Raw genomic sequence first — 18910 nt, 5'->3', positions numbered from 1 at the left:
ACCGAACAAACGAGCCTGCACACTGGGTGTCCCTGCAATCGTACCACGACACCACCACGAGAATCTCTGCTAAAAAATACGTCGAAAGCGCCGACTAGAATTTTCCACATTCAACTCTGTTCTCGAAAAAGGAATTGAACCGTTCATCGAGCGTGTATAAGCGCATTTGCGCCAAGTGGAAACGGTGGTCCTCGGTCAGACACATTCGACAAGCACTATGCGATAGCACTCTCACCCGACGAATATCTAAACAATTTATTTTCCACTCTAAACTCTATGTTTATTCTGCACCTTTTATACCTATCAAGTTGTAAAGATTGATTCGTACATGTACGTTACACGGTCAAGGAACAGTGTCACCGATCAACCACCAAACTGGCTCGATCAACTTTACTATCTGATCTTTTCTTTAATTCTGTCTCTCGTAATTAACGCAGAAAATGCTTCCGATCGTTGGGACACTCTGTGCATGCAAACCTTTCACAGTAGGATTATGCCCGAAAACCCGATTCTATAAAATGACATTTCGCTATGAACTTTGGTCACACTCTCTTTTCCCGTGGTTTCACCATTTACATTTTTAATATCAAGACATTTAACCTTTCACACGTCGAACGAAGGTCCAATCAAATTTTCAATCTTTTCTGTCTCTGCTCTCTGGATTATTTTTTTGTTCGAAGGTTTCACAAGTTACAATTTTAATGGTTTCCATTGGGGAATAATAATTATCGACGGAGGGACGAAAAGAGTCGCTTATTCGACCTTCCGAGGTCCGTGACTGGGTCTGCCTCGACTCAGAATGTCAAAATCGTTCGACGATAATCACTTGGAATTACGGTGATTACGATCTTCGGTATTCTGTGCAATCGTTTGTTTGCTACCGAGATATCTCATCCGATAGATAAAGGAAAATACAAAATAAACCTAATAGCTTTTACACTAGTAGGGAGGATAAAAAAGTGAGTCTTCCTCAAAGTGATCGCAATCATTTCAGTGTCACCCTTAGATTGTGCTAATTCCTTTTTGCACACCTATTTACATTTCTCGACAAGTTCAGCCTCCTGGCGCGGCGCGGCATGGCAGCGCTGGCAATTTTCTAAATGAAACTTTCAGGGGCGGCGACGCGAATTTTTCCTTGGCCAGTGTCTGATACGTGTCCAAATAATTAGCCGCGCGACAATGGACATTAGGGATTCAGTTTCTTTCATTTGCCGGATTATTCCGGGTTCGGGCGCGGGCGCGGGCGCGGGCGTTCCAAGTCCCATTTCCATAGCCCGGGGAGTACACGGCAGAGGAAAAAAGAACCCGGAGAAAGACGCACGCGGCCGCGGTTCGGAGAAATGTTGTCCCGGGGCACGTGCAACCCCGCTTTTCCAATCCCCCAACCGTTTTCCAGCCTCGCGGCTCTTGCGCCCTCCTTAAAGCCGGTTCGTTATGTTCCAGAGGTCGTTACAGTTATTAGCGACCGACGGGGAACGCCTGGACCCGGAGAGACTTTCGAGCTTTCGCCTCGTTTCACCTTTCCGCGGCTTCCTCCTGCCCTTTTCTTTGAGAGAGAGAGAGAGAGAGAGAGAGAGAGAGAGAGAGAGACTGCTCTCGCGAAAAAACCAACCTCGAAACGAGCCGAGCCGAGCCGAGCCGAGCCGAGCCCGGCCTCGTCCGACGCCTCGCGCCTGCACAATTTTACCGATAACTCAGCGATATTGCCTCCCTGTCAACGTTTAACACGTTCGCTGCTGCGAGAAAGAATCTAACCGGATAAGCAATCGGCCACGCCACCATTTTTGCTATTTATGTTCACCGTGCAATATCTCCTTCTTCGAAATAACATTTGAACTTTTTGCTCGACAACCGCCAGTACCAATCAATTTTGCCTTTTCTCATTTTCCTACCCACTGTCAGTCGTATAATTCCATGGAATTCTCAGCACGTGTACAACTTTTATGAATCTACATTTCATTAAACTATTTGGAATTTTTCTCGATTCGTATCCGCGAATCGATGCAATAATGTTTCGGCCGACATATTGCAACCGAATACTACTACTGCCTCGATACGAACGTCTTCGTTCCAGGCTTCCTTGTCCATTCATCTGGAAAATCGGGGCTACGTTTTCCTGTCGGCGAGTAATTGCACTCGCCGGACTCTCGGAACTATTTTATCGGGCACCGCGTATAAATCTTGATCTCGCCGAAAAACAATTTCCCCTATCGATTAATCAAATCGTCAACTCGAGTAGGCTTGGTTCGAGGCTGCTGGCGTGCTCTCGAATAATGCCGAATTAGCACTCAATTATTACATAGCCTGTAGAAAAACGACTGTAGAAAATTGCTATTCGATATCTGTCACAGCGCATGCACCAGTACCTCTTTGCTATTTTACTATTATTTTCCACCTGACGAATGCTGGGTAGCAACAAATTCCAATACAAGTTTCAATTGTCACTGCCAATCGGTCCGATAGCTCTCTGCGAGCAAGTTTTACGCTCTCGTCCCCATAAAGTCGAGCACTCGACTGGGGGGGGGGGGGGGGCGTTCCCATCGATTTCCATCGAAAGCATTCGCAGAAACAACAGTGAACATCACCGAGGGAACCGGCTCGGCGCGGCGACGCGACGTGGCGGTTAGCAAGCCAGCTATCGCAATTCGCAACGAGCGACTTAACATATCCAATTCAACGTCGCCCCGACGACGACAATAGCAAGCTCGGCGCAAAGTTTCTAATCAAGGGAGCACGTTCGAACGAGCCAGGGAGAACCGCCAAGTACGGTTCCCCCGTCAGATGCGCCGACCATAATCGTGTCCCGTCTTGCAAGCTGTTGTGTCGTCGGCGATCTCTTCAGACGCTACGAGACCAACGAATTCCAAAAGATTCGTTTTTTCATATGATTTTTGTGTCGACTGCGTCGCTCTAACGAATCGCGAGTAATTACACCAGCTCGGACGGAACGATACGCTCACCCGTAATAATTCCTCGTATCCCCGACTATCTGCTCGTTATCTCCCAATAAGGACGCGCTCCTCCTCGAGCCGAACCTTGGGCGCAGCATTTTAAGAGCTCCTCCACTCGTTCCACTCGCTCTACGACCTAACGCCTCGGCTCGTTGACAAAATTATGCCCACCCACACACACGGCCAAGCCACCCACTCCAACCTCTGCTCGAATCCCAGAAAAGAATCTTTCTGGCGGATTTTCTTGCTCAGCTGTTTAGATTCTGTTTCGCCTCGTTACCGGAGACATTGTTGTTTTCTTATCAGCTGCGTGCCGGAGCTGACTCGAACTTACATTTTTCCTTTTCTTTAGATTTATTTCGAGAATCGAAAATCTAGTGTTTACATTAATACATTTTCGATTCACCGTACTGTGGGATCAGGACCCCCAGACCAAAAAGTATGTAGGAGATCGGGAAGAACGGGAGGGTTCCGTGGGTGAGCGCGTTAGTCGATCGGCTACCACCAGTGAGGTCGCGGGTTCGATTCCCGGCGGCGGTGCCCTCGTTTTTCCCGAGATCCTACAGTACATGTACTGTTGCGACGCGTCCCAACCGCTTAACGGTTTTCGGACCGTCCTTGGGCTACCTGCGCCCTCACCTTCTTCAACACGTATCCGTGACGGATCCGTTTACAACCCTTGCAAATCTAAATAAATTGCCGTTTATGACATAGCTACAATAAATCCTCGAAGCCATGGGACACAACTATTTAGCGTTCGATCTTTAACTACCGATTTCGTTTCCGGGCCATCCGTTTGCCAGCCCGCGCCATCCTATTCATCGCGTTTTTAACTTCAATATGTGTTGCCAGGTCCGAAGCGCTTCCTTGTTTTATTGTCTGCTACGGTCATCCTCCACATTCGACTCCGCCTATCACAGCCCTTAGTCCACGTCAAAAACTCCTCCCAAAAATGACGAAGGGAGGGAATCGTGGCGAGAGGGAATCGTGACGATACAAGTATCGCCAAGCACGAAGAAGCATCAGATCGGACCAACAGAAATCGCGAACAACAACCGAAATCATATCGTCATCGTATCGTATCTTTAACATCGGGCAGTCGCTGTAACGATCGTAACCGTTTGTAACGCCGTATAAGTTGTAAAATCGTGATCGGCCAAGTTTACTCAAGTTTCGCTACATTAAAATAAATTTGTACAACCAACGATTCGTATATTAATTTCAATGAGTTCAGTTTTTCGTTAATTCGAAAACTAACAAGAGCAACGCGAAACGAAAGTCGCGGCATCGCTCAACGTGTACATCAAAATACAAGACTGTTTCTCTTAATCCATTTCAAAAGCGTGATCCATTTGTACAAAAGATTGGTCGGTTGCACGGTCGAAGAAATTCCCTGTAATTTCTATGATAAACATGGCCGGACCGTGTTCCGTTTATAAAAGTTTCGTAAAGTCCCGCAAGCCCCGGCTCGCCAGATCGGTGTTAAAATTCCATAGAGCCGTAGCGGCGTTGTTCCCAATAGTCCACTTAACGGTTAACAGCGTGGAGCTATGATGATCGATTAAGACACTTGTTGATGATAACACAAACACGCTCGAACACGTGTCAGCGGCGAGCGGTAGCGTTTTTTCGGTTTACACAACGCGAGCGTGCGGTGCACAACCAAATCTGGCTTCAAAATCGAAAGCGCAAACATTCTGATGCTGGATCGTTCGATCGAATGATCAAAGAAACGGATTTAACGTGTGCCTACAAAATGCTAAATACGGTCCTCAGCACCGTACTCCGCAAACGCGTTCAGACTCGCAGTCCAATTATCGCGCCCCTTCCTGCGACCCTGTGCGTCTCTGCTGCTCTCCGACTTTTGCATCAAGATGCACCCGACGAGATAATCCCGTACGAGTTCGTGTAGCACGATTCAGCGAATCGCGTACAACTTCCGTCGAGCGTCAAGATCGATCCAAGAGGTAAGCAAAGTTGCCGTACGGCCAATTAACGAGCTCGGTGGGGAGCATCGGCATCGAACGATGCTGTCCGATCGTCGGACACAGGTGAAACAGGTGAAACGTTCGAGGTCTGCTGCGCAGCTGAGCGCACAGGTATGCCTGCGGCGTACGTCTCGCGTGTCCGCTCCTTCGATTCGATCTCTAACGCAACACCATCCTCGAAAGTTTCGACGTCTCTCGAGCAACCAGAGAGTCGAAAGGTGGAACACCACCCCCATTATCGAACGTCCTGCTGCGAGCAGCACCGTCGCGTCGCTTCGCGTCGAATTCAACCCCCCTCGCCCCCGCCAGATTCACAGGATACTAGAGAGCAGTTTTCAAATAGCTCTCGAGAGCCGGCGCGGCGGGGTCCTGAGGGCCTCTGCACCAAAGCGCGCCATGGAGGTTTCATCATTTTCACTCTGGTAACGGGATCGTGAAGATCCTGGAAAGATCAGAGGTCGTTTGCCCTCTGGTCCAAACCTTCGCGACTTTTCTAGAGGTTCTAGAAAAACAGCGAGGTCCTTTGTCCGCTGGTTGAAAGCGTCATTGGCCGTTTCGATCGTCCTTGCGCAAGTAGCAAGATTCTAGATGCCCTGGAAAGCTCCTGGAAGCTCCTTCGAACGCTGGTGCAAAACCTCACGGATCTGTCCGATCCTTCTTGCTCGCGTAACAAATCGTAGAGGTCCTGGAGAAGACCGGTAGCACCCCGTCTCGGACCTGTTCGGTCATCGTCGCTGACGTAACGGTACCGTGGAGGTCCTGGAAACGCCGTGAGGCTCTCGCGCGACCGATAACAAACGCCGACCCAAATACGTCCCCGCCAAACCATCGTACATCCTGGTGCCGCGAGATCTAATTCTCCACGGCCCCACCCCCGCGACCTCCACGGTTTTCACCGATCCGACCCCCTTTCCTCTATCTTTCTCCGTTTCCCAGACGCCCTATATATATATATATATATATATATATATATATATCTTTCCAGCCAGCATCCAGCAGGCCGAAACCTTTGTCCGCGATGGAAGCAAACAGAACGCGAAAGAAAGCTCTTGCGCGGATGCACGCGCGATTAGTCGAATTCCCAGCTCCAGATACGGCTGTTCCAGGCGATGCGGTGGCTGGCTCGGTTCCGAGTTTTTAGACGGCGTGCACTCTGGTGTGTAGCCGCGTCAAGCACAGACACAAGCCCGGACACGTGTAACCAAGTGTACACACTACCGTGCAGAACGCTATACGTCTCGTCAGTGTGTGCAGCCGAAAACGGCCACGCCGAGTTGGCCGAGGCGGGCGCACGCGCTCCGAGGAGCATCGCTCGAAAAATCATCCGCTCCGTGGGCACACACGCTCTCCGCACGATCCACGCTGGACCCGCTCGACCTCGCCCGACAGCTCGATTGCACCCTCTTCCAGGATTGGGCGAAGAGATGCGAGCAGGTCAATGGCGCAACACGTACTCGCGTTCACGAAATACTGTTCGACTTCGTTTCAACATTAGAGATATCTATACCGGATCGGTCGGAATGACAGGCTCCGAGCGTTTCTATAAAGTCATTTACATCGGACAGTCTGTGTGTCACCGAGGGTGTTATAAATTCGCTTTCGTCGACGATTATTCACTGCATAGCTTTATTCACGCTATAATCGAGATCGTACAGTATCTCTGTAAACACGACGCTGTACGATGTAGTCATCTACATTTGCGAACTACAACTACATTCGATTTATCTGTTTGTTATTTTTTATTGCCATTTTGTACAACCATTGCCCAACGCTTCACCAAGCTGCCCTGCACTGGGAAAGTTACGAGGAGACTGCAATGGGAGCATTAATTTTGATCGACGTACGCTCGCCGAGTCACGAGACCGCGGACGAGCATTAGACGCCCACGCAGACAACTACCCCCTTTGCTCACCCCCACGGGAAAGTCATGCTTTCCGTCGTCTCTATGGTGATTTCGAGTCTCTTGACGGTCGAAGGACGTCCCAGAAAATATCGAAAACAGTTCTTCTTTAAATATAGACGATATTCAGTTGGAAAACAGTGTAAAACAGAGCCGCTTAGCAGCCCATAAAAATTCGAAGAACGACGAAATAAAGAGTAAGCTAGAATGTATCGTGTAAAATTATAGAAAAATAGTTCAAATATGATGAAAAGATGATGCAGGTTATTGTTCAGGATTCCTCCGCAGGGTGGCGCCACGTACATTTTCCGCCAAAATCTACGAACAGCGCCATTACCTCGTAGTGGCAAAACGCCCAAGCTTGTAGCCGATTAGTGTTCAGGAGTCTGCCGTTGGGTGGCGCCACGTGCATCTTCCGCCGAAATCTACAAACAGCGCCATTACTTCGTAGTGGCGAAATGCCCAAGCTTGTAGCCGATTAGTGTTCAGGATTCTGCCGCTGGGTGGCGCCACGTGCATCTTCCGCCAAAATCAGCAAACAGCGCCATTACTTCGTAGTGGCGAAACGCCCAAGCTTGTAGCCGATTAGTGTTCAGGAGTCTGCCGTTGGGTGGCGCCACGTGCATCTTCCGCCGAAATCTACAAACAGCGCCATTACTACGTAGTGGCGAAACGCCCAAGCTTGTAGCCGATTAGTGTTCAGGAGTCTGCCGTTGGGTGGCGCCACGTGCATCTTCCGCCGAAATCTACAAACAGCGCCATTACTACGTAGTGGCGAAACGCCCAAGCTTGTAGCCGATCAGTGTTCAGGAGTCTGCCGCTTGCTGCCGCCACGTGCATCTTCCGCCAAAATCTACAAACAGTGCCATTACCTCGTAGTAATTCCCATTCCTGCCGCTTATTGCACTACTCCTTCTGGGAATATCGGCCAGAATCATTTGTTCTGTTCTTTAGGGGTTGGATAATAACAAAGAGAAAACGAGAGTGCTCACGAGCGGGATTTTAGTGTCCCCGGTATAGTGCTGCTTCGTAGTCTACTTTGTAGCTTCGACCAGAACCTGTATCATCTTTTTCTCCTGGACCCGAACCTGCATCATCTTACGTGCATCATTAGCAGCGGATTCCAAATAATGCCAGAGTGAATACTACTTCTATGTCAAAAGAGGCTCTTCTATGTACGCTCTGATCCAGCCTAAAAGGTGATGCAGGTTCTAATACAGGCTAAAAAAAAGATGATGTAGGTTCTGGTCCAGGTTAAAAAGTTGATACTGGTTCTGTCAGGTGTATAGTCTATGGCCGTGCATTGCCATGTGGGTGAGCCATTAGGTATTACATTGTTGGGTACCGTTTCACATCTCGGACACTTTAGTTCGTGCCCTAAAATCACATGTTGTTCCTTTGATGCGGTAGCGATGGAATTTTATTATATTATTATAAATAATGCTAAGGGAGAGTAGTTGATGTAAAATATTCGGCTCTAGTGGCCGCAGGGCGCGTAGTCTAGTTGTATGCGTATAGGTTCACGGTCGATGTTATCGAGTTGATTGTTAGTTAATCGATATGTGATTTCCCATGTGCTTTGCATAGTCGTTACTCACACATAGAAGAGCACGAGTGTGTGTGCTCATGTAGTAGCTACGAATGAGCGATGCATTACAGACAGTGTCTTAGGTCAACAAAATGTTTAAATGTACTATTGTAGGAATTATGAAATAAATAAATATGGCGGTTGTGTGAAGAGTGTATGTGTATGTGGGGGTAGAAATGAATGAGCGGTTATTACATTTTTTTTCCACATTAAAACCGGCACTGTTCTGTTGTATCCTGTCTAAACTTATGTGGGATGAATGGGGTTCATTGTGCGTGCGGGCGACCGGATCATGTTGCGACGGTCCGGCGCCGGTATGTTTGGAAAACTCGAGTGACTGAAGAGGCGTGAATGAAAAGTGTTTAGGGCTAAGTGATAGGAGAGTTTGTGTATTTCTATGAATGAAAGCGATGGATGCAAGAAACAGCGTGCAAGCGAGATGAATGCAAGGGGGTGAAAGACTATAAAGCGTGGATGTTCGGTAAGAGCGGAGAGAGTAGAGTTGCGACTGCCTTGCGAGAAAGAGCGTTGATCGTGTCAGCGTTATATATCGTTATTTCTTCTAAATATATTAGTATTCAGCAACGTGTTTCGAAGAGATTAATCTCCCCATTTCCCAAGATTCCTACACTTATTTGTATACAACTACTCTACTCTTATTCTAAAATTTTACGAATTTTATACGTTCCATATTATAAACTATTTATATATGTCGTTTCATGAACATTGTGACGCGTCCTCGTGTTCGTGCGCTTCATTTTGTCGAGTTCGAGTTGTCGAGTTACTCTGACAGGTTCACTCTGCGGAGACACTCTTGATTCCTCGAGAGCTAAACAAAATCTGCTGCCCCATCTCGGGCCATCGAGGGCTTTGCCTCCCATTTTCCCCACTCCGCAGAGTAACTCCATCCACATGTACGCATTGCAAAGAAGCCGATTTTGTTTGTCGCGGCCGCTCAAACGTTTCGGCCGCGCGTAATGGAAACCGATCCCAACTGTCGCGGCCGACCAAACGTCTCGGCCGCGCTACAATGTAAATACACGCGCGAGCACTCGGCAACCCACTCCGGCAACTTCTAACGGCAAATGCTTAACCTAATAAACGCTTAAATCTACGACATATATTTATTCATAATTAATTTAAATGGGGATGAACCGAGTCTTGCTAGATGAGGGATGAGTTAGGGGAGTCAGTCGTAGTCGTTGTCTGAAAGTAGTAGTCGTTATCCGAAAGTTGTAAGAAGTTGAGGGTTGAAGTTGTATAGTTGTCGTCGTGTAGTTTAGATTAACGGTTAGTACTTAAGCGCGCAACTATTGTACACGTAAGTCTATTTCTTTTCTGTTCCATAAATAAATAATTAATTATACGTGATACCACATATTTCAACTTAGTATTTCTAGCTCTTCTTACTGATTACTATTTATATTTACTTTATATCTACCCTAGTCTTATTTTATAACTTTAAGAATTTTTCCATGTGCAAAATTATAAATTATTAGTACTTAATTCAATATTCGAACTTATATTTTCCACTCTTAATTTGTCCCTGTCTATTTGTGTTTCCCCTGAAGAAATTCTTATAAGTTCGCTGTTCAGCCGCGAGTTAACGGGAGATCCCCTTGAAAATCCGCGGCACCGCTATTTCAAGGTGGGACCAGGGACCGATCCCTTTGACAGTAGCTTTATCGTTTTACTCGCGGCTGAAAAATCGGCACGACCCAACATTTGACGTGCAGATGGTCAACACGTTTTATGACACGGGCCTCTAGGGCTGTTTTTGAGACAGTCGCCTTCACGAAACCTTTCTTAATTGCCCAGTAGAATTTTCTTCGCGCCCTCAACAGTTAACCGTACTGTCATAAAACGTGGACTTACAAAGGTGGCATCGCGGGACCATACGACTGTCCCCGGCCGGTGAACATCGGGCCCACAGTTGTAATTTCGCCCGCCGAAATTTAGCGACGTTGCAACCCCGAAATTGAATACCCCCACACCTCCACACCAACGCACCCCGAATTCATTGCCGAATTGCCCCGGATTACCCCCTCCAGTTTAGAAATCTAATCTGCTTTTCTCAATTAATTTTTTTTTTTTTTTAGCTTCTAGTAGAGATAAAAGCCGAGTCGGCGAAGCCGACGAGGCGCAAAGTCGCCGCGATGCAGCGACTTCGCGCCGAGGAGGGGCCTAATCTTCCCAAACAAGTCTTAAATTGATCTGTGCGTCCTTCTCCTTCTTTTCGACCCCTTCCTTTTTTCTCCTAAAATCCTTCGTTTCCGAGAAAAAGCATCCTCCTGCTATTTCTAAGCACTTTTTGGAAATTTTTTCTTACTCCCTCCGACCTCCTACGCCGTGACGTATTGGTTTAGCATCGACAATGCGTAGCCGCAAAAAAATTTTTTTTTTTATTTTTTTTTTATTTTTTTTTCCCCGCTCACAATTGGTAGCTATTAATAAACTATTGATGTGTGTATTGATATCACTCCCTACTATACCACTTTATTTTATTTTCTTTAGAAAATTATTAAGAAACACTGAGGTTGTTCATTCCTCAATATTTCTACTCTACTCCACTCGCGGTTTATGCAATATCAAAACTCTAACTAACTTTCTTCTCTAATGACTTCCTACAGAGAAGTTTCCTTACACACAATAGTCCTAACCCTAACCCTAAAAACTTAACCGTAACCAACAAAAACCTAACCGTACCTCCAATAAACCTAACCCTAACCATTCACACTAGCCCAAAAACCTATCCCTAATCCTAAAAGTTAACCTTAATTATCGAAAACCTAACCCTAACCCTAAAAAGTTAATCCTAACCACCGACACCCTAACCCTAACCTTCGAAAACCTAACTCTAACCATGGAAATCCTAACCCTACCCATGGAAATCCTAACCCTACCCATGGAAAACCTAACCCTAACCACGGAAAATCTAATCCTAACGATCGAAAACCTAACCATAACCATGGAAAACATAATCGTAACCTACGAAACCCTAACCCCAACCTTTCCAAAACTAACCCTAACCCAAACCCTGCAAAACTAACCATAACCCTCCGAAAACTAACCCTAACCCCCTCCAAAAACCTAACCATAACCTTCCGAAAAGTAACCCCAACCTTCAGAAAACTAAACCTAACTCTACAAAAACTAACCCTAACCTTCCAAAAACTAACCCTAACTCTACCAAAACCAACCCAACCTTCAGAAGACTAAACCTAACTCTACAAAAACTAACCCTAACCTTTCAAAAACTAACCCAAACTCTACAAAACTAACCTAACCTTCCAAAAACTAACCCCAACCCTCCAAAACCTAACCCTAACCTTCCGAAAAGTAACCCCAACCTTCAGAAAACTAAACCTAACTCTACAAAAACTAACCCTAACCTTCAAAAACTAACCCAAACTCTACAAAACTAACCCTAACCTTCCAAAAACTAACCCTAACCCTCCAAAACCTAACCCTAACCTTCCAAAAACTAACCCTAACTCTACCAAAACCAACCCAACCTTCAGAAGACTAAACCTAACTCTACAAAAACTAACCCTAACCTTTCAAAAACTAACCCAAACTCTACAAAACTAACCCTAACCTTCCAAAAACTAACCCCAACCCTCCAAAACCTAACCCTAACCTTCCAAAAACTAACCCTAACTCTACAAAAACTAACCCTAACCTTCAAAAAACTAACCCGAACTCTACAAAAGTAACCCTAACCCTCCAAAAACCAACCCAAACTCTACAAAACTAACCCTAACCTTCCAAAAACTAACCCTAACCCTCCGAAAACTAACCCCAACTTTCCCAAACTAACCCTAATCTTCAAAAACTAACCCTAACCCACCGAAACCTAACCCTAACCCTCCGAAAACTAACCCCAACCTTCCAAAAACTAACCCTAACCCTCCGAAAACTAACACTAACCCACCAAAACCTAACCCTAACCCTCCGAAAACTAACCCTAACCCACCAAAACCTAACCCTAACCCTCCGAAAACTAACCCCAACCTTCCAAAAACTAACCCTAACCCACCAAAACCTAACCCTAACCCTCCGAAAACTAACCCCAACTTTCCCAAACTAACCCTAATCTTCAAAAACTAACCCTAACCCTCCGAAATCTAACCCTAACCCACCGAAACCTAACCCTAACCCTCCAAAACCTAGCCCCAACCCCCAAAAAAAACTAACCCTAACCCTCCGAAAACTAACCCCAACCTTCCAAAAACTAACCCCAACCCTCCGAAAACTAACCCTAACCCACCAAAACCTAACCCTAACCCTCCGAAAACTAACCCTAACCCACCAAAACCTAACCCTAACCCTCCGAAAACTAACCCCAACCTTCCAAAAACTAACCCTAACCCACCAAAAACTAACCCTAACCCTCCGAAAACTAACCCTAACCCACCAAAACCTAACCCTAACCCTCCGAAAACTAACCCTAACCCACCAAAACCTAACCCTAACCCTCCGAAAACTAACCCCAACCTTCCAAAAACTAACCCTAACCCACCAAAACCTAACCCTAACCATCAGAAAAGGTTAGGGTTAGGGTTAGGGTTAGGGTTAGGGTTAGGGTTAGGGTTAGGGTTAGGGTTAGGGTTAGGGTTAGGGTTAGGGTTAGGGTTAGGGTTAGGGTTAGGGTTAGGGTTAGGGTTAGGGTTAGGGTTAGGGTTAGGGTTAGGGTTAGGGTTAGGGTTAGGGTTAGGGTTAGGGTTAGGGTTAGGGTTAGGGTTAGGGTTAGGGTTAGGGTTAGGGTTAGGGTTAGGGTTAGGGTTAGGGTTAGGGTTAGGGTTAGGGTTAGGGTTAGGGTTAGGGTTAGGGTTAGGGTTAGGGTTAGGGTTAGGGTTAGGGTTAGGGTTAGGGTTAGGGTTAGGGTTAGGGTTAGGGTTAGGGTTAGGGTTAGGGTTAGGGTTAGGGTTAGGGTTAGGGTTAGGGTTAGGGTTAGGGTTAGGGTTAGGGTTAGGGTTAGGGTTAGGGTTAGGGTTAGGGTTAGGGTTAGGGTTAGGGTTAGGGTTAGGGTTAGGGTTAGGGTTAGGGTTAGGGTTAGGGTTAGGGTTAGGGTTAGGGTTAGGGTTAGGGTTAGGGTTAGGGTTAGGGTTAGGGTTAGGGTTAGGGTTAGGGTTAGGGTTAGGGTTAGGGTTAGGGTTAGGGTTAGGGTTAGGGTTAGGGTTAGGGTTAGGGTTAGGGTTAGGGTTAGGGTTAGGGTTAGGGTTAGGGTTAGGGTTAGGGTTAGGGTTAGGGTTAGGGTTAGGGTTAGGGTTAGGGTTAGGGTTAGGGTTAGGGTTAGGGTTAGGGTTAGGGTTAGGGTTAGGGTTAGGGTTAGGGTTAGGGTTAGGGTTAGGGTTAGGGTTAGGGTTAGGGTTAGGGTTAGGGTTAGGGTTAGGGTTAGGGTTAGGGTTAGGGTTAGGGTTAGGGTTAGGGTTAGGGTTAGGGTTAGGGTTAGGGTTAGGGTTAGGGTTAGGGTTAGGGTTAGGGTTAGGGTTAGGGTTAGGGTTAGGGTTAGGGTTAGGGTTAGGGTTAGGGTTAGGGTTAGGGTTAGGGTTAGGGTTAGGGTTAGGGTTAGGGTTAGGGTTAGGGTTAGGGTTAGGGTTAGGGTTAGGGTTAGGGTTAGGGTTAGGGTTAGGGTTAGGGTTAGGGTTAGGGTTAGGGTTAGGGTTAGGGTTAGGGTTAGGGTTAGGGTTAGGGTTAGGGTTAGGGTTAGGGTTAGGGTTAGGGTTAGGGTTAGGGTTAGGGTTAGGGTTAGGGTTAGGGTTAGGGTTAGGGTTAGGGTTAGGGTTAGGGTTAGGGTTAGGGTTAGGGTTAGGGTTAGGGTTAGGGTTAGGGTTAGGGTTAGGGTTAGGGTTAGGGTTAGGGTTAGGGTTAGGGTTAGGGTTAGGGTTAGGGTTAGGGTTAGGGTTAGGGTTAGGGTTAGGGTTAGGGTTAGGGTTAGGGTTAGGGTTAGGGTTAGGGTTAGGGTTAGGGTTAGGGTTAGGGTTAGGGTTAGGGTTAGGGTTAGGGTTAGGGTTAGGGTTAGGGTTAGGGTTAGGGTTAGGGTTAGGGTTAGGGTTAGGGTTAGGGTTAGGGTTAGGGTTAGGGTTAGGGTTAGGGTTAGGGTTAGGGTTAGGGTTAGGGTTAGGGTTAGGGTTAGGGTTAGGGTTAGGGTTAGGGTTAGGGTTAGGGTTAGGGTTAGGGTTAGGGTTAGGGTTAGGGTTAGGGTTAGGGTTAGGGTTAGGGTTAGGGTTAGGGTTAGGGTTAGGGTTAGGGTTAGGGTTAGGGTTAGGGTTAGGGTTAGGGTTAGGGTTAGGGTTAGGGTTAGGGTTAGGGTTAGGGTTAGGGTTAGGGTTAGGGTTAGGGTTAGGGTTAGGGTTAGGGTTAGGGTTAGGGTTAGGGTTAGGGTTAGGGTTAGGGTTAGGGTTAGGGTTAGGGTTAGGGTTAGGGTTAGGGTTAGGGTTAGGGTTAGGGTTAGGGTTAGGGTTAGGGTTAGGGTTAGGGTTAGGGTTAGGGTTAGGGTTAGGGTTAGGGTTAGGGTTAGGGTTAGGGTTAGGGTTAGGGTTAGGGTTAGGGTTAGGGTTAGGGTTAGGGTTAGGGTTAGGGTTAGGGTTAGGGTTAGGGTTAGGGTTAGGGTTAGGGTTAGGGTTAGGGTTAGGGTTAGGGTTAGGGTTAGGGTTAGGGTTAGGGTTAGGGTTAGGGTTAGGGTTAGGGTTAGGGTTAGGGTTAGGGTTAGGGTTAGGGTTAGGGTTAGGGTTAGGGTTAGGGTTAGGGTTAGGGTTAGGGTTAGGGTTAGGGTTAGGGTTAGGGTTAGGGTTAGGGTTAGGGTTAGGGTTAGGGTTAGGGTTAGGGTTAGGGTTAGGGTTAGGGTTAGGGTTAGGGTTAGGGTTAGGGTTAGGGTTAGGGTTAGGGTTAGGGTTAGGGTTAGGGTTAGGGTTAGGGTTAGGGTTAGGGTTAGGGTTAGGGTTAGGGTTAGGGTTAGGGTTAGGGTTAGGGTTAGGGTTAGGGTTAGGGTTAGGGTTAGGGTTAGGGTTAGGGTTAGGGTTAGGGTTAGGGTTAGGGTTAGGGTTAGGGTTAGGGTTAGGGTTAGGGTTAGGGTTAGGGTTAGGGTTAGGGTTAGGGTTAGGGTTAGGGTTAGGGTTAGGGTTAGGGTTAGGGTTAGGGTTAGGGTTAGGGTTAGGGTTAGGGTTAGGGTTAGGGTTAGGGTTAGGGTTAGGGTTAGGGTTAGGGTTAGGGTTAGGGTTAGGGTTAGGGTTAGGGTTAGGGTTAGGGTTAGGGTTAGGGTTAGGGTTAGGGTTAGGGTTAGGGTTAGGGTTAGGGTTAGGGTTAGGGTTAGGGTTAGGGTTAGGGTTAGGGTTAGGGTTAGGGTTAGGGTTAGGGTTAGGGTTAGGGTTAGGGTTAGGGTTAGGGTTAGGGTTAGGGTTAGGGTTAGGGTTAGGGTTAGGGTTAGGGTTAGGGTTAGGGTTAGGGTTAGGGTTAGGGTTAGGGTTAGGGTTAGGGTTAGGGTTAGGGTTAGGGTTAGGGTTAGGGTTAGGGTTAGGGTTAGGGTTAGGGTTAGGGTTAGGGTTAGGGTTAGGGTTAGGGTTAGGGTTAGGGTTGGGGACCTAGGGGATATGGGCTTGGCAGTGGTGACTCGGATCCACTGCTAGGTATGCCACAGTGGTGGCGGTCATATTCCTAAAATCCTCCACGCTCCACCTCCTCGCGGTGGTCCCTGGGCACTCACGACTGTGGGTGGCTAACGGAGCGGGGGGTACGCGGCAGGAAGTAGCCTCGACGATGTGCGAGGCAATGCCGGCGGGATCTTCGGATCCTGGTAGGGGCACCCTTGCCGGTAAGGTTCGCACGGAGGGGCGAAAACTGCCGAGTTGGGACGGGATTTTCGGTGACGGACCAGGGCAAGGCTGGGTGTTTCACAAAACTGACATGGACGGCACAAAGGAAAAGAGTTTAGTTTACGGTGCAGGGGAGGGATACCCCAGTACCGGCGCGACTGTTGGTGGGCGAGCAGGCCACAGCGCGTCGTTATCCAACGACTGCGAGCCGAAGGTGGTGGACCACTGGGCCCCTTCGGAGGTAAATACTACCAGCGAAGCTGTGGTGACGGAAACGTCATCACAGATTTCGGGAGATGCGGACGCGGGCGTGTCGCGCGCGGGAGCCGAGATGCGGGGGGCGGACGGAGCTCCGACGGGGAAGCGGCCCCGGCTGGAGCCGTCCGTGGCAGGAGGGGGGCTGCAGACGCGCAGCGGGAGGGTCGTCGGGGGGACCCCTGAGGAGGGCTCCTCGGGGGCGGGTGCTGAGCAGGTGCTCAGCGACCGCGCCGAGAGGGGCCAGCTCCACAAAATCGCGGAGCTAATGGAGTCCGCGGGGAAGCTGCCGACGGCGCAGCTGGCGGAGGAGGTGGAGGACGCGATGAGACGTGTGGAGGGCGTCTCCACCGTCTCCAGGGGCCTCAAGGGCAATTTTGCCAAGGAGCTCAGGGATTGCTCCGCGCTGGCCAGGGCCTATTGCACTACGCTGGTGCAGCGGGCATACACTGGCACGGCGTGGGGCAATAGCCAGGAGGTCGCCCGTCTCCGCCAACAGACCGAGGCCCTCGCCAAGGAGGTACAGGACCTCCGGGCGAGGCTTCGCGTCGCGGAGGCGGAGAAGCGGGCGGTCGCGGGAAAGACGGCCCCTGGGGCGGTACCCTCCGCCTCCTCAGGCGGGACCGCGGGGACGGGACCGGCGGCGGAAGCGGCGACGCGGGCGGCGGAGGGGGCGGGGGTACTGGACCCTCAAGCCCTTCTCCTCCGCGTCGACGCGATGGTGGCGGCCAGGAATGCCGAGCTGGAAACGAGAATGGAGAATCGTTTCCGGGCAATCCTGGCCGGGATGGTTCCGGCTCTCCAGGGCAGGGGGGGAGGGACGCGCGATGCCCCGCCGGTGGCTTCTCCGCCGGCGGTGGTCGAAACCAAGAGGACTGGGCCGGTGGTGGTGTCCAGCGCCGGGGTGGTGCCACCCGTGGACATCCCGCCGCCGGTCGACCCAGCCTCCTGGTCGGTGGCGAAGTCGAAGTCCGCGAGGAAGGCGGAGAGGAGGCGGGCAGCGGCGGAGGAGAGGGCGGCCATAGCCCTCGCCGCCGAGTTGGCGGCCGCTGCTTCGGCGAAACGGAGGACGGCGACCGGGGGTTCGGCGGTCGGCACGCGAAAGGGGGCCGGCGCGATCACGGCGAAGCCGTCAAGTGGGAGGGTTGTTGCCCTGGGGCGCGCCCCCAAGTCCGGGGCCGTGGCGATCACGATCCCCGAGAGCTGTAAGCTCACCTACGCGGGAGTGATCGCCAGGGCCAGAGAGGCAATAGACCTCAAGGCGCTGGGGATTGAGTCGGGGGTGCTCCCCAGGAGGACCAAGACGGGGGGGATCCTCCTGGAGGTAAAGGGCCCGGAGGGCCAAGAGAAGGCACGGGCCCTCTCCACGAGGGTCTCTGAGGCCTTACAAGGGACTGGGGTTAAAGTCGTCCAGGCCGTCAAGCGAGGCGAGTTGCGCGTCGCTGGCCTGGACGACTCGGTTAGCGCAAGGGAGGTCGCGGCGGCACTTGCGGCTGCGGGGGGGTGCTCGGAGGCCGAGTTCCGGGTCGGAGAGATCCGGAGGTCCGCCTCTGAGCGGGTGCTGGGCTCCTGTTGGGCCCAGGGCCCCCTCGCGGCCGTCAGGAAGGTGGTGGCGGGGGGCCGGCTGCTGGTCGGCTGGTCCTCGGCGCGGGTGGAGGCACTGAGGGAGCGACCCCTTCAGTGCTTCCGCTGCTTGGAGACGGGGCACACGCGGTCGACCTGTAAAAGCACGGTCGACAGGAGCGCGAGGTGCTATCGGTGCGGTGCGACCGAGCACCGCGCCTCGGCCTGCGGGGCTGCCCCCAGATGCCCGCTCTGCGCGGATCTGGGGAGGCCCTCGAACCACAGGTTCGGGGCCAAAGCGTGTGCCCCGGCTCCGAGGAGGGGTCGCGCGGCGGTGAAGGGAAGAGGGGAAAAGTCGGCGGCTGCACCCGCGCAGCAGCAGCCGACTACACCGGGGGCCCAGTCCCACCAGGGGGGGGAGCCTGCAGAGCAAATGTCAGGGTAGGCTGTTTTCAGGCCTATTCCGGTTCTGCAGGCGAACCTCAACCACTCGCGTGCGGCCCAGGACTTGTTTGTCCAGGCCGTGCGCGAGCGGGGGACTGGGTTGGCAGTGGCGGCGGAGCCGTACTCCGTTCCCGATCACCCCTTCTGGGTGGGGGACGAGGCCGGCTCCGTCGCCATAGTGGCGGAGGGCCGCCGCGGGTCCCCGTCGATCTCCCTTCTGGAGAGAGGCGAGGGATTCGTGGCGGTGCGGTGGGGGGACATCGCGGTCGTCGGAGTTTATATCTCGCCGAACCGTGGCCTCGATCATTTTCGGGGGTTCCTGGGCGGGCTGAGTAGCTGCATCGCGCGGTGCAGCGCCCGTCCGGTTCTCGTCCTGGGAGACTTCAATGCCCACGCGGTATCGTGGG

Source organism: Halictus rubicundus, chromosome 17, assembly GCF_050948215.1.
Source record: "Halictus rubicundus isolate RS-2024b chromosome 17, iyHalRubi1_principal, whole genome shotgun sequence".
Taxonomy (NCBI): Eukaryota; Metazoa; Arthropoda; class Insecta; order Hymenoptera; family Halictidae; genus Halictus; species Halictus rubicundus.
This window is presented reverse-complemented; position numbering follows the sequence as displayed.